At 36.6% G+C, this 25,629-nt stretch overlaps 1 protein-coding gene across 4 annotated transcripts in view; it reads left to right on the top strand.

The window, feature by feature from the left end:
• The window catches only part of TYRP1 (tyrosinase related protein 1), a 1,209,372-nt gene that overhangs the window by 700,820 nt on the left and 482,923 nt on the right, over positions 1-25,629 (top strand). The window lies entirely within an intron of this gene.

The following is a 25,629-nucleotide window of genomic DNA, read 5'->3' as shown; positions in this document are numbered from 1 at the left end:
ATGAGGAAGTGAAATAAACTTCCTTCTTAATATATATTATCAAACGTTTTAGAGACAAATTTTGAGAATTGTCTTGTTTCAATTAAGAACAAAAAGATGAAGAAAAACATACACAAAAAATTTCCGGCTACACGTGTCCTAATAATGATGCATAATATGCCAAATGTCTTCTAAAATTACCAGTTGTCTAATCAACTACAGCAAAAGTAAACTTAAATGGACAAACTAACTTATAAATTGCAATGTATCTCTGCATTACCCTTTAAACAAAATAACTGTCCAGGTTACAAAACTGTTTAAACTGTTTATTCATAATTAGGAAGAAAATTCTTACAAAACATATTTATTTGTCTACCTTGTATATTTCACAGATAAATATGGCCATATAATACAAATTATATTGCTTGTAGTCTTACAGTTTATAAAGTGTATCCTTTTCAGATGCTTGTCTCACAGAATCCAGTAAAATAAAGATATTTCAATATTCTGATTTAAATATCAGGTAATTAGTTCTTAGTGAGTTTATGTAACTTAAAATCAGATAAAAATTTTTAAGTTCTAGAACATAATTGCAATTTCGTTTTTCCCAATTAACCAGAGTCTCTCTCTCTCTCTCTGTGTGTGTGTGTGAGAGAGAGAGAGAGAAAAAGAGAGAGAGAGAGAGAGAAAGAAAACCTGTTCTTGTGTATATAAAAGAGAGAGAAATAAATTTTGGCTAACTTAAGAAGAGGTGAGAATGATGATTATGGGCCCAATGATGACAAGAAGTAGAGTATGCTGAAATATTATGTAAATCTAAGTGGATGCACCCACGCTGAATGAGCAATGTATTCTCAGGGAAGAAACTTATAATGTACTACCCATCCTAACAAAATGGAGAAAAAAAATCTTCTCTGCAAAGCAACGTCAGTCAGAAAATATGCAGAAGACAAGGAGAATAACTTCAATCTTTGGAGTACAAAGTACATAGATTAAGAATATCGGTATGTGTTGATATACAGATAGATAAAAACCATTCCTGGATTAGTGAGGAAGTGTTAATCTTGCAGAGAATGTCAAGGCACATGCCAGGTAACAAGCTAGTACCTACTCAAAGATATGTGTCCAGGTCATATTGGATTGCCCAGCCCATCAGAACCTCCAACTTAATAGTAACTTATAAAGATGTATCTTTTAATAAATTTATGTTGACTTATATTCATTGTTATCATCACTGATTATATAACAATATATAATAGAACACAGATGGTTCCTGCTCTTATAGAGTTCATATGCTTACTAAAAATGAAACCAAAACCAAAAAACACTAAACTGAAATTTATGCTGATTGTATTAGTTTGTCTCACACTGCTATGAAGAACTACTTGAAACTGGGTAATTTATGAAGAAAAGAGTTTTAATTGACTCGCATTTCCACAAGCTTAACAGGAAGCATGTAGGAGACCTCAGGAAACTTAGAATCATTGTGGAAGGTGAATGGGAAGCAAGCACCTTCTTCACATGGTGGCAGGAGAGAAAGAGAGAGTGAAGGGGAAAGCTTCACACACTTTTAAGCCATCAGAATTCATGAGAACTTACTATCATGACAACAGCATGAGGGGAATCCACCCCCATGATCCAATCACTTCTGATCAGGTCCCTACCCCAAAATTGGAGACTACAATTCAACATGCGATTTGGGTGGAAAAAAAAGACCCAAACCATGTCATTCTGTCCCTGGACCCTCTGAAATCTCATGTCCTTTTCACATTTTAAACCCAGTTATAACTTCCCAACCGTACCCCAAAGTCTTACCTCATTCCAGTATTGATCCAAAAGTCCAAGTCTAAAGTCTAACCTAAGAAAGACAAGTCCCTTCTGACTATTAGCCTGTAAAATGAAAAACAAGTTAGTTACTTCCAAGATAGAATGGCAGTACAGGCATTGGATAAATGCTCCAGTTTCAAAACAGAGAAATTGGCCAAAACAAAGAAGCTACAGGCCCCATGCGAGTCCAAAATCCAGCATGGCAGTCATTAAATCTTAAAGCTACAAAATAATGTCCTTTGACTCCATGTCTCACATCCAGGCCACAGTGATGCAAGGGATAATCTCTTAAAGCCTTGGGCAGCTCTGTCCCTGTGGCTTTTCAGGGTACAGCATCTGCAGCTGCCTGAAGATACAGGCATTTCCATACGTCCTCTGAAATCTAGGCGGAGGTTCCCAAACCTCAACTCTTACCTTCTGTGCACCCACAGACTCAACACCACATGGAAGCTGCCAAAGCTTATGGCTTGTCCCCTCTGAAGGAACAGCTTAAGCTGTACTTTGGCCCCTTTCAGCCATGGCTGGAGCTGGAGCAGCTGGAACACAGGATGCCATGTCCTGTGGCTGCACAGAGCATCAGGGCCCTAGCCTTGACCTATGAAACCGTTTTTTCCTCCTAGGCCTCTAGGCCTATGATGGGAGGTGCTAACACAAAGGTCTCTGAAATGTCCTGGAGGCATTTTCCCCATTGTTTTTGCTGTTAACATTCAGCTCCTCTTTACTTATGCAAATGTCTGCAACCAGCTTAAGTCCCTCCCTAGAAAATGGGATTTACTTTTCTAGTGCATGGTCACAATGCAAATGTTTAAAACTTTTATGCCATGCTTCCTTTTTAAATACAAGTTCCAGTTTCAGATTATTTATTTGTTCATGTATATGAGTATATACTTTTAGAAACAGCCAGGTCACCTCTTGAATGCTTTGCTGCTTAGAAATTTCTTCCACCAGATACACTAAATCATTTCTCTCAAGTTCAAAGTTCCACAGATTTCTAGGCCAGGGGCAAAATGCCACCAGTCTGCTTGTTACAAGCAAAGCAAGAGTGACATTTATTTCAGTTCCCAATAAGTTCCCCATCTCCATCTGAGATTTCTTCAGCCTGGACTTCATTGTTCATGTCATTATCAGCATTTTGATCACAGCCATTCAACAAGTCTCCAGGAAGTTTTAAACTTTCTCCCATCTTCCTGTCTTTTTCTTAGCATTCCAACTGTTCCAACCTCTGCCCATTACCCAGTTCCAAATTTGCTTCCATATTTTCAGGTATCTTTATAGCAGTACCCCACTCCTGGTGTCAATTTTCTGTAGTAGTTTGCTCTCACACTGTTATAAAAAACTACCTGAGACTTGGTAATTTATGAAGAAAAGAGACTTAATTGACTCACAGTTCTGCAGGCTTAATAAGAAGCATAACTAGGAGGCCCAAGGAAACTTACAATCATGGCGTAGGGCAAAGGGGTATAAAGCACTTTCTTTACATGGTGGCAGGAGAGACAAAGTGACAGAGTGAAGGGAAAGGGCCATACACTTTTAAACTATCAGATTTTGTGAGAACTCACTCACTATCATAAGAACTACCTAGGAGAAACCTGCCCCCATGATCAAATCACCTCCCACCAGGTCCTTCCTCCAACACTGGGGATTATGATTCAACATGAGACTTGGATAGGAACAATCAGCCAACCCACATCACTTATATAAATAGAAGTTTTTGAACTAAGGTTTCTAAGAACAAAGAAATTAAAAACTAATATTTTAATCTATATTCTATCGCTAGATTTTGTTGTAAATACTTACATTCAGTTAACTACTATGGTTAGGATGCTTTTGGTTTCAAGATAAAGAAGAATAAAAGCTTAAATAGTAAGACTTTTTAATTATCTTACTTAATGAGATGTCTGGATGTAGACAATTTCATGATTTGTTCAGCTATCTTTTACATGAGAATAGATACTTCTTTTTTTCTGTAGTCCTTACCACGTTGGCTTTTTCTACCCACACTCAATGTTGTATATTTTCAGTTGACTCTATTGTATATCCTCCCACAAGCACACTTCAAGAGAGAAAATGTGGAACATAAATGTGAGGGGTACTTTTCATGTGCTACACTCCTTTATTATAGGAGCAAAATTGCTTGCAGAACCCTCTTGCTGACTTATTCTGATGTATCTGTGAATGGAATGGAGGCAGGTAGCTACCTCTTAATTCAGAAGAACTGAAATACTAGCATCTAGCATTGAATCCTTTATGGTTAGAAGTAGGCAAAAACCAAAAGAGTTGAAAATATCTGTTTGGATGACAATTGTATTAATCATTGTTGCAGTTCATCAATATTCTGGTACTCTTCCTTCCTGGACTTTATCCCCTGCAAGTTAGGCAATATGACTTACTTTATCAAATAAAATATTAGCCTAGTGATCTGTGGGTGTGCCTATAAATTGAAACAATAAGAATTGCTAGGAAATCCCCTATGTCCTTTTCCATTGGCTATAGATATTCAGTGTTCCAATTGCATTTGAGATTGAGAGGAAATTGAGATATTAAGTTTGTTTCTTACTGTATCATAATCCAGCATACCTTGACTAATTCAGAAATTTCTCTAACAGCAATGATACTAGTAGCCTGGGGGAGGTTCCCAAATTGAGGTGGGACCTTGACCCCAGCTGGGTCAGGGCCTTGACACCATCTCAAGAAGTAATTTAAGGATAGTCATAAAATTAAGTATAGATATTTATTGCAAAGTGAAAAGTATATACCTAAGAAAGAGTATTGCAGACATACTCAAAAGAGAGTTGCACCCAAGGTGGTTTGAGGCTGCTACCTTTATGGGTTTCTTTAACCAAGGTGTGAAATATTCATGAAAATTCCTCGAGAAAGTAGAGATTTCTCAGAACTGTGGTGTTATTCACTTTTACACAAAATATGGTGTTTTTGGAGCAGTCATAGTGCTGGTGGGTGTGTGATTTAGTATGCTAATGAGTATATAATTAGGTCCTAGGTGAAACCCAGGTCAAATTCAGCACCATGTTGGGTCTAGTCAATCTTAGCCAGCTTGGTTCACACCCTGTTTTGGAGGGTCTTATTTGCCCATAGCCTCTGCAGCTATTTCAACAGCTTCCTTTTGTTTAGTCATGTGAAATTGCTGCCTGAAATCTTCTATTCTCTTGTGACCAGTCTGTATTATTTCTGTCTCAGCAAGAAGAAAAAATAAAAATACATGGTTTTGCTTAAATGGCAGGCAGTGGGTAGTAAGGCAACTGTTAGAGGGTGGACAGATGGAGACCCATTTCATGTAGTGGCCAAATTCTGGTAAAACAGTAACTCAGAAGGCAGATCATATAATAATGGACATGAAGGCTCAGAGGAACAAGTCGGGAAAACAAATGTTAGCAGTTGTGTGTGGGTTTTTGTTGGCTGGTTTTGGTAAGGTATTTTCAGAAGGCAACAAGTTCAGAAAAGAAATGATAGTCTTGCAAACACAATTAAAAGGGCATTGAACTGAGAAATTCAGGGCCTTGAATGTTAGATAAGCTGTACACATTTCAGTATCAAACAATGGAAGATGGAAGTGAGAAGCCTTTGAGCAACAAAGGCGAATTTAAAATCAGCCATGTGGCATGTATAAAATTAAACATATAGGTGTCCCATCCATGGTTATCAATATGTGAATGAATTGAGGGTATCAAAGACAAATCCAGACTTAATAGAGACAGACTTTACTCAAATAGACTATTGTAATAGAGAAAACTCTTTTATTTCAGAAATCTGCATAAGTTGCACAAAGAAACAGAAAAAGACTTTTCTTTCATAGGGAAAGGTCACCAGGGTCAGCAGAAACTTTTAAGGGGAAATTGGACAAGAAAGTATGGATGAGCAGACAGCATAAGCAGAGTGATCTGACAGGAAGCATGCCTCCCAGTGTTCAGCTGACTATCAGGATACAATACTAAGAGGGGCATGTTCTGCATTTTAATGCTTGCTCAAACTTGGGGGCAACCCCAAATTCAAAGGCCTGTGGGAAAGAGATAAGGCTTTCCAAATTTTAGGTCAAGACATGGCAAAGGGTAAGAAATGAGCGATTGTTCGCATAGGTCAGACCCTCCCTGTCCACCCGCACCCCGCTCACCATAGTTTAAGACAAACTGCATTTGTCTTTAAACACTACTAAGGATGGAATAGGAATCATGAACTGAGATGGGTCAAAGTAGTTTTTAGGGGTTGAGCCAGCCTTCACATTCTTGTTGGCATTAAAGGACTAACTGTATCATCTGCCAACATGTAGTTCAACTGTTGTTGAAGGATCTTAGAGATCAGGTTTTTAATGAGAGCTATGGCTAGCAATATCGTAGAAAAAAAACTATTAAACATGAAATAGAGAAGTAACGCCAAGATTTGTGGTTCAGATGGTGTCAGTTAAGAAGATTCTAGAACATTGAAAATATCCTTAAATAGTGGGTAGTTTGATGAATTTCCAAGTTTGTGGTCTCAATATTTTTAGTTACAGCATGTATATTAGAGAGGTTTCAGGAACACATGCACAGCAGTTGAAAAGCCGGAATCATGCCGAAATGTACAGTCTTGTAGACAGTTATTCACTGGAGTTTCTGGTCTGAATATTTTTAGTTAGAGCATATATATTAGAGAGGTTTCAGGGAACATATGCACAACAGTTGAGAAGCCAGAATCGTGCCCAAATCAAGACCATTGTAGAGAGCCATTTACTGGAGTTTCTGGAGTACTTTGGCAATGATGTTGGTGGCTTTGGTAAGACTTTCCGCAGTCTTGGTTATTTCAGAAGCAAACGATTGAATATATACAAATTCCAGCAAACTTCCTGACCAGTCCACAGCAATTGCAGGCAGAAAGTTTGCTCATATGTGATCTGCTGCAGTGGTCTTTTAAGTTTACTCTCAATCTCTTATCCTCTTGTTCTAAGGCTTCTTAAGAACCTAGAGAGAAAAAAAAGGTCATAGCCTCCTTCTAGGATTGGGATTCTGTACCTAACCTTGCAGCTATAACATGGTTTACAGAACTTTTTGATTGCCCAGTGCCTAGGAAACTTGGATATAATAGATTAGTTAAAGTGAGAAAAGAAAGCAATTTAGTTAAAAGTTTGATAATGGCTAGTAAGATTAGCCAGATAACAGGATCTAGTAAAATTGTCAAGCAGACATCAATAAGCACCATTACTTAATACAGTGTGTCTCATTAGGGACTGAACAGGATTCACAGGTGTAATTGTCTCATGGATTTGCACCTTAAAGCTCACATGAGCCGTTTTGATAAGGATGTTATTATGTCCAAATGGGAAATTTTCAGATTGAGGAAAGTCATGTTTGTTGTTCACAAGACAGTACCAATCATACCAGGCAAAATTATGCTTAGGATCATCTTTAAAATTCATATAACAGGGCAATGTACTCTTATCCCCCATAATAATACTGTAGTATTTGTATTGATGGAAAAGTAGGGGCAATTGCAAATACTTAAGCCCACGAAAAGGCCTTTGGTGATGTGGTGGAAGTATAGATTGCCCTATTGAAAAGTATTGGTATTGAAGAAGGAAGAAGGCTCCTTTTGAAGTCTAAAAGAAAAAGCTAAAGGGCTCCAAAGTGATAATACAAAAAATAAAGGATTATCTTGCTAGGATTTCTGTAACAAAATGCTGCGTACTGAGTGCCTTAACCAATAGTCATTTATTTTCTCACATGTCTAGAGGCTAGAAGTCTGAGATCAGAATGTTGGCAGGGTTGGTTTCTTCTTAGGACCATGAAAGAAATATCTGTTCCAGGCCTCTCTTCTAGGTTTATAGATGCCATCTTCTCCTTGTATCTTCACATAGTCTTTCCTCTGCACATATCCCTGTCCAACTTCCCTCTCTTACAAAGATACCAGTCACAGTGGATTTGGGTCCATTTTCACAACTTTATTTTCACTTAATTACTTCTGTAAAAATTGTGTAATATCTTCATATACAATCATATTCTAAAATGCTGAGAGTTAGAACTTCAGCATGTGAATTTTTGGAACAGAATAAAATTCAACCCATAACAAATGCCCATAAGCCTAATACTGGTATAGGAATGTGGAATAAACTAAAGGCTTCCAAAGGAAAAAAGAGTATATAATCAGCAATTAAAAGTAAGGTTTCCAAGTTGTGCTACACATGGAGTAAAAGAATATCCATAGATTCTGGGGTTCCTATAGAGTACAGAGATGGAATAATTATTAAAGAAGCTTTTGTGAAGAAGAGAAAGAAATACTACAGGGATTCATTAGGAAAGTCTGCAGTTACAATGAGGGAAGTTATATGGACAGCAAAGATGACAATGTAGGAACATAGGAGAAAGAAAATGGTAAAAATATATGTATAGGAACGAAAATCTCACAGTGTTTTGTTCCAACATTGTTGGTAAAGCTGACTATGTTGTGATGTCTGTCATCTGCTTGGTGGGAAGTTATGGGGAAAGCTGTCCAATTTGTTGTGCAGACATTGTATTCTAGAAGGCTGAAAAAACAGAGCATGGTTTTTATGGTTTCAGGTCTAACATTTAAGTCTTTAATCCATCTTGAATTAATTTTTGTATAAGGTATAAGGAAGGGATCCAGTTTCAGCTTTCTACATATGGCTAGCCAGTTTTCCCAGCACCATTTATTAAATAGGGAATTGTTTCCCCATTTGTTGTTTTTGTCAGGTTTGTCAAAGATCAGATGGTTGTAGATATGCAGCATTATTTCTGAGGGCTCTGTTCTGTTCCATTGGTCTATATCTCTGTTTTGGTACCAGTACCATGCTGCTTTGGTTACTGTAGCCTTGTAGTATAGTTTGAAGTCAGGTAGCATGATGCCTCCAGCTTTGTTCTTTTGGCTTAGGATTGTCTTGGCTATGCGGGCTCTTTTTTGGTTCCATATGAACTTTAAAGTAGTTTTTTCCAATTCTGTGAAGAAAGTCATTGGTAGCTTGATGGGGATGGCATTGAATCTATAAATTACCTTGGGCAGTACGGCCATTTTCCTAGAAGAAAACCTAGGCAATACCATTCAGAACATAGGCATGGGCAAGGACTTCATGTCTAAAACACCAAAAGCAATGGCAACAGAAGTCAAAATTGACAAATGGGATCTAAACTAAAGAGCTTCTGCACAGCAAAAGAAACTACCATCAGAGTGAACAGGCAACCTACAGAATGGGAGAAAATTTTTGCAATCTACTCATCTGACAAAGGGCTAATATCCAGAATCTACAATGAACTCCAACAAATTTACAAGAAAAAAACGAACAACCCCATCAAAAAGTGGGCAAAGGATATGAACATACACTTCTCAAAAGAAGACATTTATGCAGCCGAAAGACACATGAAAAAATGCTCATCATCACTGGCCATCAGAGAAATGCAAATCAAAACCACAATGAGATACCATCTCACACCAGTTGGAATGGCGATCATTAAAAAGTCAGGAAACAACAGGTGCTGGAAAGGATGTGGAGAAATAGGATCACTTTTACACTGTTGGTGGGACTGTAAACTAGTTCAACCATTGTGGAAGTCAGTGTGGCCATTCCTCAGGGATGTAGAACTAGAAATGGATTAAGAAAATGTGGCACATATACACCATGGAATACTATGCAGCCATAAAAAATGATGAGTTCATGTCCTTTGTAGGGACATGGATGAAGCTTGAAACCATCATTCTCAGCAAACTCACAAGGACAAAAAACCAAACACCGCATGTTCTCACTCATAGGTGGGAACTGAACAATGAGAACACATGGACACAGGAAGGGGAACATCACACACCAGGGCCTGTTGTGGGGTGGGGAGAGGAGAGAGGGATAGCATTAGGAGATATACCTAGTGTAAATGACGAGTTACTGGGTGCAGCACACCAACATGGCACATGTATACATATGTAACTAACCTGCACATTGTGCACATGTACCCTAATACTTAAAGTATAATTAAAGAAAAATAATAATAACAGGGCATGGATTAGCTGAAGGTCTCAAATTGAGTTGAACTTCCACTCAGAGCAGCTTTTATATCCTTTTAGTTGAGAGCCATAAACTCAAGGTTGGAATTCCTGGAGTTTGCAAGAAGACTGTTTCAGATAGGAGTAAAACTTCCTCATCAATGTTGACAGAAGAGATGATTTAGTTTCTTTCTCCCAGGTTGAATGATCTTGTAAAGGCCAGCGACTAAATTTCAAGTGAGAGAGCCAAGTGGCCATGTGGGTGTCTCCAAAGTACGTCTGGGAGGGTAAAGCATCCAACTTGTTTCCAATTGTTCTTTCACGTTAGAGGGCTTTAAATGGGGAGATTCTAAGCTCTTTAGTTAGGGGCTCAGTTGGTAAGTGTAGTCATTTAAGATTTTTTCTGGTTGTGTTGAAACTGGAATAGATTTGTAAGCTGCCAGGTAAGCATATTGTCAGGCAGTGACTTTTTTTTTTTTTTGCTTTGGGGTTTTGTTATCCATGTGAGCTTCTACTTTAAGTGTGTGCAACTCCTTTGACCATCACAAAGCTGCTAAGGGGACAGACACTTGTGTCCATTTTTAGTTGGTGTCCTCAAAGTTGTTAAAAATCCTCTGGTTTTCCATACAATGCTAAAATCATGTACTATCCCAAAAGCATGTTTACTCTCTGTGTAGATATTAACTCTTTTCTCTTTAGCCAAAAAGCAAGCTCTTAGGAGAGCTAAAAGTTTAGTGATCTGAGGTGCCTTGTGCCAGGTAGAAGCTAGAAGCCTATGTTCTATGGAGTTCTAAAAATGGTAATGGCATAACTTGCCTGAATTTTTTTTCTGAGGGGCAGAGATATGAACCATCAACACAGAAGTCAAAGTTTGGATTTTTAAGGTGGATCTCTGAGTGATCAATATTGCTGAGGATTGAGGCTTCAATTTCATAGTGCAACCATGTAATTGTTCTTCATTGGAAGAGGGAAGGTAGTGGCAGGATTGAGATTTTGAGAGCAGTGGATGGTAATATAAGAAGAAGAGAGGAGAAGAATTTCATAAGAGGTGAAGCTAAAAAATGCTGGGTGTTTTCCATTAGGATAAGGGCCGGAACTGCATAAAATAAATAGATGTTCAAGATACGATCCAAACAAGGTCAGCTGTGGTTTGAACTAATTTCACAGTTGCTGCAACTGCTTTCAAGCAGGAAGGGAAACCTTGAGTTATAGTATCTGGGATGGGGTTAAAGTATCCCATTGGCCTCTGATTTTCATTATGTTTTTGAGATGTCTAAGGCATGTCTTTCTCTTTCATAAACACATAGGGAGAAAAGCAAAAGGAAGTTAGGAAGCTTTAAAGTGGGCATGGAGAAAAGAAAGATTTTTGGAGATTCAAATTCTTTTAAAGAAGGTGAGTCCCCCTGAGGTCGGGAGTGCGAGACCAGCCTGACCAATATGGAGAAACCCCTTCTCTACTAAAAATACAAAATTAACAGGGCATGTTGGTGCATGCCTGTAGTCCCAGCTACTTGGGAGGCTGAGGCAGAAGAATCGCTTGAACTCGGGGGCGAAGTTTGCGGTGAGCCGAGATGCTGAGATCGTGCCCTTGCACTCCAGCCTGGGCAACAAGAGTGAAACTCTGTTTCTCCCCACAAAAAAAAAAGTGAGCACCATTGTAAAGGTTCAGATACAATCTCTTTAGTCACACCATATAAAAGGAAGGCTGTAGCAGAAAAGCTAAGAATTCACATTCTACAATTACTAAGCAGCCCCCCAAAGTCCCTAAGCTATCTCTTGGTTTGGGGCAAGTTTTATTTAATAAATGTCTTGATAAGATACGGGGATAAGGATTTTTCCCTGAGGATAAATAATCATGGCTTAAATTGTACACTTGAGGGCACAGGAACAGAACTTTCTCTCTTGAGACCTTATGTCCCTTCCTAGCCAAGACTTTAAATAAGTACTGGGTATCTTGCAAAGAATTATTGAGTGCCTTAGAACAAAGATGGAAAGTATCTACATATTATATTGAGGACTGAAGTGCAAGGGGAGATCAAATTCTTTAAATTTGCAGTTAATGTCTGGGAAAATTAAGCGAGGGCTTCTGTAAGTCCTGAGGCATAAATAACTGAGCATGTTCTTGATTTTCTCATGTAAAAGAAAATAGGGAAATAGGCTAAAGGGGCTGTGAGAAGCAGAGCACAGTGACAACAGTAAAATGAGTGGTGTTGGAAGGTATGGAAATAAGGATAGCAATAGTGGGTTTGAGATCAAAGGGAAACTTGATTTACATTCCTTTTTATGACTTGCAAGTCTTAGACCAACAAGTGACATTTTCTGCTTTTTTGTTTGTTTTGTTTTGTTTTACAGAAAATTGGTGCATTGAGGGACTACAGGTGGAAATAATGAGTGCTTTGTCAGCTTGGATAATAGGTTTTGAGACCTTCAATTGCCTCAGGTTGTAGAGGATACCAGGGCAGTTTACAAAGGGTGCATACTAGGGCCTCTCCTCACCTTTAAGGTACCCTACAGTTGTGCCCTACATCTGGAAAACCCATAGCAAAAGTGAGCCAGGAAGGAATGTGGTGAGGAATTTTGAATGTGGGGATTTTTAATGGCTTGGAGAGTAGTGAACTGGGCAAGAAAACTGGGGTGATCTATCAGAGATATCAGAGGCTAAAGACAAATTGAAGAAAAGTTCAGGACTTCAGGGTTAGTTCCTTAGGTGAACATAAAATATTAACATTCCAATGAGAGAGGAGATCTCTGCTTAACAGATTAACAAGGGTTATAGAACTTAATAAAATGCTGTGTTTGGCATTATAGGATCCAGAAGACACAGAAGGGAACTTGGAAAGGAGAAAATCTTATAGTAAGTTGTCTACCTTCATCTTGCAGATAGTTTGTGTACTCTACTATTTAGAGAAAATTTTGAATTGTTAGATTCAAGGGCTCCTAAGAGATGAACATATTTGGGGAGATCTCAAGAAATTTAGAGAGATGATTATAGTTTCAAATTATACTGTGTGAAAATACCATTTTTGAAGAAATTAGACTTAACGAGTGCCATAGTGGCAGGGCATATCATCAGCAGGGGCAGAGAAGACAGAATGCCATGGAAGTGAGATTTACCCATGAGATTAGGCTTGTATTCAGATAACCAAAGAGATCTCACAAAAGAGCCAGGAAGATCCTCACGTAGCAGAAAAAAGCTAAGAAGAGTCCTGCTCAACAAGAGCCAGGGATTAAATCTCCACGTGGAGGGAACCAAGAAGACCTCTACCTAGGAAAGGTCTTGCTCAACAGAAATGAACTGGGAAGAGCCTCATTTAACAGTATCAAAATAACTTCTTATCCCACTACAAAAGACAAATATCAGGAATACTGAATTAAGGTTTGCTACTCACCACCATGGATTCTGATTTGCCCAGCTAGGAAGGATGCACAGGGTCAGAGAAGCCAGCATCAAAACCTGGGTGAAGATGGTATAGATCAAGGCACAATCAGCAATCAACCTGACTCAGCACCAGAATCTGCCAAAGAAAAACTAATTCAGACTTAGATAAGAAAGACTTTATTCAAAATTATTGTAATATTGAGAGTGCTCCAGTCTCAGAAATTTGCTAGCGTCTCAAAATCAAACAGAAAATGTCTTTTCTCTTATAGGAAAAGGTAACCAGGGAGAGCAAAAATTTTTAAGAGGAAATTGGGCAGGCAATGGGGAGTGAATAGAAGGCATGACAGAGGAGTCTGATAGGCCAGTTGTCTTTTTAGCTGTTAAAGAGACTAAAGTATGCATTTTAGTGCTTGCTCAGGACTGAGTACAGGACTAACACAGGGCCCTGTGGGGAGAAGAGAAGCCTAACCAAAGTTTAATACAAGGCAAAGGGGGGAAAATGTGCAATTTTGAACTCTTGGTCGGGGTCTTAGAGTAAAGGGGACTAAGGATGTGGTGGCTGTAATTCCTTTAAATTAAAAAAGAAAGCTCAGGGAAAGGGGACAAAGGGAATAACTGTCCCACGTGAATAGAATTGGCTCAGACAGCTATAATTAAATCAAGAAAAGAGAAATGGGAGGAGGGATGAGAGAGTAAGAAAAGATAGAAGTCTGGAAGGAAATTGTAGTTAGTGATTGTTAATTCATATATTTTATCCCTCACGATTTACCTATCAAAATTTCCATTTAGTATTTAAAACTCTGTGTATATTTTATCTTACCTGGAAACCCTTTCTTGAATTTAAGGATTAGCTGTTTTTCTTTCCATAGAACATTTATAACTGTGAATAATTCTGTCACAGCATTTAAAATAATATATTATATTTACTGGGTTCCTTGGAAGAGAATTCTTTATTTTCTCAACTTTAATCACCATTACATTGACATTCAATATATGCCAGTTTTTGTTAGTTTTTCTTTGTTTTGTTTTTTGTTTTATGAGACAGAGTCTCTCACTGTTGCCCAAGCTGGAGTGCAGTGGCACGATCTCACTGCAAGCTCCACCTCCCGGATTCACGCCATTCTCCTGCCTCAGCCTCCCCAGTAGCTGCGACTACAGGCGTCTGCCACCACGCCCGGCTAACTTTTTTGTATTTTTTTAGTAGAGGCGCGGTTTCACTGTGTTAGCCAGGAGGGTCTCCATATCCTGACCTCGTGATCTGCCCACCTCGGCCTCCCAAAGTGCTGGGATTACAGGCGTGAGCCGCCGTGCCTGGCCCAGTTTCTGTTAGTTTTTATTGACATCCTTATATTGTCTTTACAAAGTCTTTAGGAAATCATATTGTTATTGAGAAATATCTGTACAGGGTAACACTATAGGAAAACATTTTTATATACAGTATCAGGTAAGAAATATACTTTTAGTGTATGATTTTAATAAGGAAGATTTCTATCAATATAACACTAATGAATAGGTTTGGAAGTGCAGCAATGATTGCAACTTTACTACTTATACCTAAGAGTTAAATATATTCCTAAATATCTATACTTTACACAGGGCATAAATTACTATGATGAGGTTTTGTAAATTCAAGCCTAGTGGCCCATCAAGAACTGTATAGATTTTTCCTTTTATCCTTTTATTATGCCTATATGACAGAGCTGTAAATATTATTAATAAATATTAATTTTAGGTAAAATAAAATATTTTATTTTATTCCATCTTGCATAAATGTAGTATATGGGACTATATTATTAGATGCTACTTTCCTTTTGGCCCATCACTGTAAGTTTTGCTTCTCTAGGCTTTTCCTTCTAATGCCTCTTCCTCAGGACACTTTGAAAATTAGTTGTATTTCTGTAAATACAATTTAGATTCCTTAGGGAGCAAGCACTAGGAAAATGAAAAGCGTAATATGTTTATTCAGTAAATTGTTACATTAAATCATAATATACACAGATGTTTATTGAGTTTGCAAAGTATAGAAACCACAAATATATCATCTTAAAATGGAATCTTATAAAAACGATTTAGGAGGAAATTGGCCACCATTAATATTACTTTTTTAAATCCTCTACTTTACCTTTAGCACATGTCCATTTATATTTGCAATTCCAATAATATAACTTACATTCCATTTATTATACCTTAATTTTGTTATATTGGTTATTTCCCTTAATAAATATTATATAGGGAGTAGTAATTCTTTCCTTTCACAAACAATTATTACAATTTTTTAGCTTTATAGATACTTCCAATTTATGATATCTGACTAAATAGAATGGATTCACTTACTCCTTAAATTGAAATTACAGAATAAAGTTAAGTAGGCACTGTAGTATTAAAAAACTGTGAATATTATCATGAGCAAACCATAGACACGAGAACTTTTCTGTACATAAAACTCATAGAATCCGATAAAATAGTAAACCCAATAGAGCTGATTAATTTATAGCCTCATGTTATCCAAAGACCTCAGAATAAAGTTGTGTGTATCCTGAGCAGTGGCCAGAATAACTCAGGGTCTGAGATAGGAAATGGGCACTGGAGTAGTAGTACAATTACTTGGCTAATTAATTAAATGGCTTTAAAGTAAACTAATTCAGACTCTCCTCTTAGAATTTCCAGTACCCAGTGTTTTCTACAGGGCTGAAGCCACAAGGGCTAATGCTACAAGCTACTTCCTAAAGACACAATTTTTTTTTTTTTTGAGACACAGTTTTGCTCTGTCGCCCAGGCTGGAGTGCAGTGGCGCGATCTCGGCTCACTGCAAGCTCCGCCTCCCGGGTTCACGCCATTCTCCTGCCTCAGCCTCCCGAGTAGCTGGGACTACAGGCGCCTGCCACCACGCCGGGCTAATTTTTGTATTTTTAGTAGAGACGGGGTTTCACTATGTTAGCCAGGATAGTCTCGATCTCCTGACCTCGTGATCTACCTGCCTCGGCCTCCCAAAGTGTTGGGATTACAGACGTGAGCCACCGCGCCCGGCCAAGAGACAATTTTTAAATAGGATGTGTTGCTGTCAGAGAAGAAGTGCAATGCCTCAAGTGACATAAACCACTGTTAAAGTAAAGAAACTCCATGTCCAGAATGTCATCTCACTAACAGAAAATTTGCTTAGCCACACATATTTGTCCTCAGGGGGACACAAATTATCATCTACAAGGCCTGGCACAGTGACTCACGCCTGTAAACCCAGTACTTTGGGAGGCCGAAGTGGTGGACCACGAGGTCAGGAGTTCAAAAGCAGCCTGGCCAAGATGGTGAAACCCTGTCTCTACTAAAAATACAAAACTTAGCTGGGCGTGGTGGGGGCTCCTGTAATCCCAGCTACTCCGGAGGCTCAGGCAGGGAATTGCTTGAACCTGGGAGGTGGAGGTTGCAGTAAGCCAATATCGTCCCACTGCACTCCAGCCTGGGCGATGCAGTGAGACTCTGTCTCAAAAAATAAAAAATAAAAAAATTATAATCTACAGATAAATAAACATAATTAAATTAGCAGAGCTAGATAAATTACATCATAAATAAAAGTAATGTAACCAGTGTAGCTTGGGAAAATATATAAAAATATATAAAATATAAATGTATATGCACATAACTATATTTATATCTGATCATTTAAATAAGATTAAACTACAAAATTGTTTATTTAATACAAAACATACACAATCACAGTCTTATTGTTTTTATCTTTTCCATGGAAAGAAAATATGTTAATAATCTCCTGATTTTTTAAAAAACTTCATAATTGCTTAAACTTTTCAGAAAATAGAGATTTCAATTTAATTTTTAAAATATATTTATTTATTGTTGTTTTAGAGACTTTGTCATACTGTGTTGCCCGGGACAGAATGAAGTGGCTATTCACAAGCACGATCATAGCTCATTGCAGCCTGGAACTACTGGACTCAAATGATCTTCCCGCCTCAGCCTTCAAAGTAGCCAGGACTACAGGCATGTGCCACAGCACCTGGCTTCAACTTAGTTTTCAATAGGACAACATATTATGAAGATAACAAATACAAGTTGTAGACTTCTTATTAGAGCTTAAAAATTACTCCAGAAACAAATGGTGTCTATAATTTATGTGTGGTTTCACAAGGTTCTGTCATTAGAAATAACTTTGGGAACAAAAGCTTTATAATGCTGAATAGCATCTACCCTTCCTCAGCTGTTAAGGGAAGGAGCAATTTATCACTTTTGTCTTACTGAGATTCCCTTCACAAGAAGGTAAGAAAGTCTGTGGCTTTCAAAGCTGTAAAGTGCTGATATTCTATTAGTTGGCAATGAGAGTCAAATATACTATGACTAGGAAACTGAAAACCTAAAATATGGAGAGAGAAGGGGCAGAATCAGGATACAAACTAATGGATGACAGAGATGGAATGTTTTATATACATAGCCTTCAAAAGCCTACTAAGATTTAAGTAGGCACACTGTATTCTTATGAGGATTAACTTTAAGCTTCAGCCTAGTCATTGAATATTCAAATAGAGACTTTTAAAAAATACTTTATTTTTTAGAGCAGTTTAAGATTCACAGCAAAATTGAGAGGAAGGTACAGAAATATGTCATTTATCTTCTGCACCCACATGATAACCTTCACTATTATCAACATCCCCCACCAAAATGGTATATTTTTTACAATTGATCAACGTACATTGACACATCATATTTAAACTTAAAATGTGATAGTAGGAGCTGGAGGAAACAGAGTTTCTATAGATAATATTTTGGGATAATATGTGGGGAGGGGTGGCTTTTGTTTTTACTCCTGAAAGGAAGGACTTGGAAATCAGAGATTGAGGAAGAGTCAGAGGAGGAAAGAATGGAAAGCTGAGAAATGAGAAATGAAACTTGAACTTGATTTTAGAAATTATCATTAGCAAACCATGACTTTCTAAACACTATTTAATGGTAAATGCTTATGGTAAAACTTAATGGTAAAATTCAGTTGTTTCTTGCCTAAAGATCTTTCTGGCTGGGCATAATGGCTTAAGCCTATAATCCCACCCCTTTGGGAGGCCCAGGCAGGAGGATCACTTGAGGCCAGGAGTTCAAGATCAGCTTAGACAACATAATGAGACCTCATCTCTACTTTTTAAAACATTAGCCAGGCATAGTGGTGCACAACTGTAATTCTAACTACATGGGAGGCTGAGGCAGAAGGATCGCTTGAGCCCAGGAGGTCAAGATTGCAATGAGCCATGATCACACCCACTGCACTCCAGCCTGGGTGACAGAGAAATACACTGTCTCTTAAAAATAAAAATAAAAAAGATATTTCTGATGTTGAAGTGTCTGGTAATTGTGAAACCCTGGTTTCAAACTCAAGCTCTGTGATGTATCAGCTGTATGAGCCTAGGAGAGCTCCTTAAGCTCTCTCTGTTTAATTTTTTTATGTATAAAGTGGTATTACTACTAGGACATACTTTCATAAGATTGTTGCATGAACTAATGGATCTAATAGATTTAAAAATCTAAAATCAACACCCCAAAACATTGAGAGGAAATGCATACTGCTTTTAATTCCATGTATTCTCTTGAACTGAGCTTGCAGAGCAACCACTCTTTTAAACAGTTGAACTGGGGGATACTTTTCAGCGGGTTTGGGGAAAGCAGATTGCCATCTTATCTTCCCCTTGGCATCACTACTGGGAAAGGAGGATCCTAAGCCTCTGATTACTTTCAAAGCCTTGTGTAATGGCTCTTCTTCTTAGATTTATACATCTTCTGTAGCACTATGCTAAACTTTTCTTAAAATAACTTGAGTGGTTCCTCTTCCTTACGTGTAAAATGTCGTGACTACGACAGTTATCTTGTATGATAACTTGTGGCCATGATGCCCTCTTTCAAAAACCTAAGCCTGAAATATTAACTTACTGTGTGATAATTTTAGCAATTTGATATGGAAATATAGACAATTCATAAGTCTAACAAATTTTTCTGTGATGTTTCAATAGGAAGATGAGAAAATGTAAAATTTTGCAACACAGATATTCCAAGTATTCCTTTTCTGTTGATCGCTGTTTATGTACAGAAACAGACCCCATCAGCAGATTTATATTGATCACTCTGGTTTCTGCTGACAAGGTCTCTGACTGAGCCAAAATGCAGCTAATACCAAGCTAATACATGCAGTAGAAACAATTGATACCCATTTGGAAATGTGTTTTAAAAGACACGTTATTTAAGATTTTGCTTAACTGCTTTCTGTTCTTTAACTAGTTTTTCAAAAGTGAGGGATGGGCTAAATACAGAGTTAGTTGTAATATTAATAACCACACTACAGAATTTAGTTTTGGCACCAAAATATTAAGGTTTCTGACACACAAAGCCTAAGGAAACCAAATATTATTTCCTATCTGGTTTGAATAATAATTCTATGTACTGGTTAATATCCAAGTACTCCTGAGAAAATGAGACCAAATATTACATATATTATGCTGATTTTCATAGCCTGGAGAATTTGTATGTATCTAGCTGTGATGAATTTTAGGACAGATAAATAGCTAGGTAGATGGTAGGTAGGTAGGTAGGTAGATAGGTAGGTAGTACAGAGAGAGAGAGAGAGATGATAGATGAACACAATTAAAAATAAATGAGATACTCAGAGTGAAAGGAAAAGAGAGAAGTTAAAGATAATGTGTTATGAGAAGATCTATGCATAAAAGGGAATTGAATCTCAAAGTTCAAAGTTTTACGTAACATTTCAAGGATCTTAGATGCTACTCCGCTCTGGCCTTTCCATGGATCACCTTGGAATAACCCCTATAATATTGAGCTTCCTGCATCTAAGTCTTTGAAAGTTACTTAATTGTGGATGTTATAAACCTGAAAAATCTTCATTCTAACGCTATGTTACCATTAAATACTAAGTATGATGTTGTATATATCAGCTGTGAACATTGGATGTTGTGAGTATCATTTTTTCCTGTGAAAATGTGGAACCGCCTCAGGGAAAGAACCTGAATTAAAACTGGTTCATATGGGAGTAAATGGAGGGATTACAGATTCAAAGCAACACCAGTGGATAATTTTTGCTTCTCTTATTATGTACAATTGAATTGATGATCAAGCTTTATCTCAGTACACAACTAGAATCATATTAGCTTGGAAAATAATTGAAGCACATATGGCCCAATGACCTGAAGTAATTAATAAAGGGTCTCTGGGTGTCTAATCCCGGCCATTTTTACCATTTCAGATACAGTGACTGTAATGTGTGACTAGGTAAATAAAGATTTTGCTTTATAGAATTATAAGCTACAAACCAGTTAAAAATTGGGACACATGGCCATGCTGGAAAAGTTTGGTAACTTCTTGTAAGGTTAAATGTACATTTGGCATAAGATCTAGCAATTATACTCTTGAATATTTAATGAAAAAATATGCCCACACAAACACCTGTACATAAATTTTCACAGAAGTTTTATTTGTAATAATTAAAACCTGGAAACCACCCAAATGACTCCAAAGGGTGAACATATAAACAAGCATGAACGATACATCCCAAAATAGGATGCTCAGTAATTAAAAGGAACAAATTATAGTTACATGTAACAACTTGCATTGATCTCAAGGACTTTATGTTGAGTGAAAAAAAGGCAATCTGAAAAGGTTAGATACTATATGATTCCATTTATATATTATTATCCAGCTGACAAAATTAATAATGATGGAGAACAAATCAGTGGTTGCCAGAAGTTAAGAGAAGGGAGATGTTTACAGAGTAGTAACGTGAGTGCTGAAGTCTCTATCCTGATTATGGTGATAGCTACATGAATTTTATATGTAATAAAATTTCATATAAGTATAAATTCTACTTAAAAAATGAGTTCTTATAAAACTAGTGAAATCCAGTTGAGTTAATAGCATACTAATAGTATACTAATGTAAATTTCTTGGTTTTTATAATATGCTCTAGTAAGGTAAGATACTTATCATTAGGGGAAGCTGAATGAGAAGTACAAATGAACTCTCTGTATGTGTTTTTTAAATCTCTTATGAGAGTGAACTATTTTAAAATAAGGAAAACAAAATGAGACCAAATATTACATATATTATGCTGATTTTCATAGCCTGGAGAATTTGTATGTATCTAGCTGTATATTTTGAATATATCTTCCAAAAACAACTGAATTTTGAAATAATTGGTCTGAAAATTATTTTTTCTGACTCTTAACTAGATTTTGGTATTAGCTGGTAATGACACTATTACAATTTGAAGTTTACGGTAATAAAAACAGGTCATAAGTACATAAGCTTTTTTTTTCATTTTGTTTTTCATAAATAGGTGGCAAAAGTAGGATGGAAGACATCAAATATTGTATAATGCTTATGTACTATCAAGTTGTTCAGATAATGAAATAAATACTTCCTGGGTGCTGGTGGGAATATACTATATCTAATATATTACAGCATAAAAGTGTTATAGGGAAAAATTTTGGCATCATCAAAATATTGATAGATATGGAAAAAAATGAATTTTTAGATAATTTCCGAAGATCATCCTGGTGTATCTCAAATTTTGTGTCTGATTGTTGATTTGATTTAAAATGGACTTTTCACTGAATTTTGTTCAAGATTTCAAAGGTCGTACTTTCCAAATAAGAATTACCTGATCTTATTACCTGTACATCTTTATGGTTATAACAGTAGTCTTTGTCTAGGACCGTATTATTTGTGCGTGTGTGTGTGTGTGTGTGTGTGTGTGTGTGTGTGTGTGAATGTTTCCAGATTTGCCTAATCAACTACTATAGTAAGACAGAATGTAATTCTACATCGATACTAGCTCCATGGAAATCATCAAAAAATTCTCATTGTATATGCTTATGAGAAGATATTTGTACCATTGTCCATTCTTTGTATGATAGAAAAGTACTTGAATGTGTTTCAGGAAATGTGTTCATAAGCTCTTCTTGCTTTTTCTCCTCCCATAAACAGCATCACATCACTGGCAAATCATTCTAGGTCTCATTCCTTTATCTGACTTAAGAAAGTTTTAGGCAACTTCTAATATCATTTTCAGCTCTAACATTACACATTTTGTAACTTTAATGCAAGACAGTAATATGCTTAAAAGTATGTGTTTTATTGACAAATAGTTCAGGTCTTAGCACTATTATTCACTATGTGACCTTCTTTAGGAAAGGTATTCAGCCTCTTTATATCTCTGCTCCTTTGTCTTTCTGACACAGGGAAAATAATGTTTATCTCATAGGTTTCTTGTGAGAATTAAATGGCATTCTGTATTTAAACTGTTTTGCAGCTGGGTGTGGTGGCTCACGCCTGTAATCCTAGCACTTTGGGAGGCTGAGGTGGGTGGATCACCTGAGGTCAGGAGTTTGAGACCAGCCTGGCCAACATGGTGAAACCCCGTCTCTAATTAAAAATACAAAAATTAGTCAGGCATGGTGGTGGGTGCCTGTAGTCCTAGCTATTTGGGAGGCAGAGGCACGAGAATCTCTTGAACCTGCGAGGTGGAGGTTTCAGTGAGCCTAGATCTCACCACTGCACTCTGGCCTGGGCAGCAGAGTGAGACTTTGTCTCAAAATATAAGTAAATAAATAAATAAATAAATACTAAAAAATAAAGTGTTTTGCATATAGTAAATATTCTTTACGCATTATTATTATAAATTAAAAATAGATAGTTGGTACCAAAATAGTGCATAATAAGGCAAGTTTATTCCATTGAAATAGTTCACCTCTAGAAAATGGCAGATTCCAGAAAAAAACCTCATGTTCACTAAAGAGAAGCACCATTTAATTAGCCAGTTTTCTTCAAAGTTGATAGACTTCTCCTTTTATTTCATTTGTTTTGTAAAAAACCTGAAAGCAGCGCTCACTCAGTGAATCTTTGAGGAAAGAAGTAGAAAAATGAATGCAGCTGCCAGCAAAATAAAATCTGTTCTTCACTTAGGGGGAAAAGTGGGAGGAATTATAAGCTGTCTCTTCACTCATTCAACATATATTATTGAATTCCTAAAATTTACTAGCAACTGATCTAAACCCTGAAGTGATAACAGGAACTACTTCCTGCCTTCATGGGGCATACACTCTAGTGGGGCATGCAAACAAAAAACTGAATCAGCAAGTAAAATACATGATATATTTGATAATGCTATGTGCTAAGGAGAAAAACATGCAGGGGAAAGGAATAGGATAAGAAGTCAGGGCAGTGATTTTAAGTAGGGGGTCAGGAAAGACTTCTCTGAGAATGCTACATTTTAGTAAAAATCTGAAGGAATTGAAGGTGGAATCCTGAAACACGAAAAAGTCACACAGATAGCTAAGTACCCTGTTCATGTGCCATGGTTGTTGAATGATAAAAGCCACTTGAAAATGGCTAACGAGTGATTTTATTATGTTGAAAAGTACTGCTTAGGAAAAGCAAGTGAGGAAATACTAGAGCATAGTAATCATTGCCTGGACATGTAAGATGAAGATTAAAAAGTGTGTAAGCAAGGATTCCATAGCTTTGTCTCCAGGGGCCATAAATTGCCTCACAGAGAAGATAAAATTATCCAATCCACTAGCATTTTATTTTTATATTTGTGAATTCATATTCTATTATAGGATAACTGAAAATAAAAAATGAAGGGAGTTTTTATTTTTTCCATTGGGGTCTATAAAAACCTAAAAGCTCCATCAAAAATCATTTAGCACTGAAAAAACATTCAGTAAAATTGCAGGATATGAAATCAACATATAAAAATCAGTAGCATTTCAATACACCACCAACAAAGTAACAGAAAAAGAAATCAAGAAAGCAATCCTATTTACAACAGATTATCTGAAAAAGACAAAATGACTAGGAATACATTTAACCAAGAAGGCAAAAGAACTCTATCAGGAAAAGAATAAAACATGGAAAAACAATTCATGTAAGAATTAATACTGTGAAAATGATTATATCACTCAAAGTGATCTGAAGATCTAATCAACTCCTACCACAAAACAAATAACATTCTTTAAAGAAATAAGAAAAAAAAATATGGTAAGACATCTTGAAAAATAAAATAATAAGATGAAGAATATATAGTACTCCATGAATTAAATGACCGGATATAAGATATTTCTGATCTCTAAACTGTCACAGCTAGGATACTTCACAAAGCCTTTCATTATTTAGGGCCTATTTGGCCAAAAACATCGGTTCATTAGGTTGAAAATTATTTTGAGTCATGAATCTTATCATATTTATCTTTGTATCCACAGTGATTTGCATTCCCCTGATAATGTAGTGATGTTGAACATTTTTCATATACCTATTGCCATTTGTGTGTCTTATTTTTGAAAAACGTCTATTCAGCTAATTTGCCCATTTAATCAGATTATTGTTTGTTTGTAAATATTTGTTAGATCCCTTTGGTCTATGGTGCCATTGAGAGCTAATGTTTCTTTAATGGTTTTCTGTCTAGATGATCTTTCCAATGCTGAAAATGGGGTGTTGAAGTCCTTAAATGTGATTTTATTGGAATCTCTTTCTCCCTTTAGATCTAATAATATTTTCTTTGTATATCCAGATGCTCCAGTGTTGGGCACATATATATTTATAATTGTTATGTCATTTTTGCTGAATCAAGTTTTATTATATAATAACTTTCTCTGTCTCTTTTTGCTGTTTTTTACTAAAAGTCTGTTTTATCTGAATAAGTATAGATACACCCATTCACTTTTGAATTCATTTGCGTGGAATGTATTTTCTCATTTTTTAACTTTTGGTCTATGTGTGTCTTTATAGGTGAAGTTCTTGTAGGCATTATATAGTTGGGACATAGTTTATCCATTTATCTACTCTGTGTTTTTTAAATGGGGGAGATTAATCTCTTTACAAAGTTATTACTGATAGGCAAGGACTTACTCCTGTCATTTTGTTAATTGTTTTCTGGTTGTTTTGTATATCCACTGTCCTTTTATTTCTCTTTTATTGTTTATCAGTGCAGTTTGGTTGTTTTCTCTAGTGATATAGATTAATTCTTTTCTCGTTCTCATTTGTGTATCTGCTCTTCCAGTGAGTTTTCTGCTTTTGCATGTTTTTATGATGGTGATTATTATCTTTTCACTTTCAGATGTAGGTTTTCTTTGAACATTTCTTTTTAGGCTGATCTAGTGGCCAGGAATTCTCTCAGTGTTTGCTTGTGTTGGAAAGACTTTATTTCTTCCTCATTCTGAAGAATAGCTTTACTGAATATAGTATTCATGGCTGGTAATTTTTTTCTTTCAGCACTTTGAATACATCTTCCCCTTTCTCTCTTGGACTCTAAGGTTTCTGCTGTGAAGTCTGTTGTTAGTCTAATAAAAATTCCTTTATATCAGGAATAGACTTGATGCTGTTCTCTTGATGTTTTTAGAATTCTTTGTCGTTTAACGTTTGACAATTTGACTATAATATGCCTTACAGAGCACATTCTTGAGTTGAATGTATTT

The sequence above is a fragment of the Gorilla gorilla genome, chromosome 13 (assembly GCF_029281585.2).
Source record: "Gorilla gorilla gorilla isolate KB3781 chromosome 13, NHGRI_mGorGor1-v2.1_pri, whole genome shotgun sequence".
In the NCBI taxonomy this organism is placed as follows: domain Eukaryota; kingdom Metazoa; phylum Chordata; class Mammalia; order Primates; family Hominidae; genus Gorilla; species Gorilla gorilla.
Note: the sequence above shows the minus strand (reverse complement) of the source record. Positions and strands in the feature narration are given on the sequence as shown.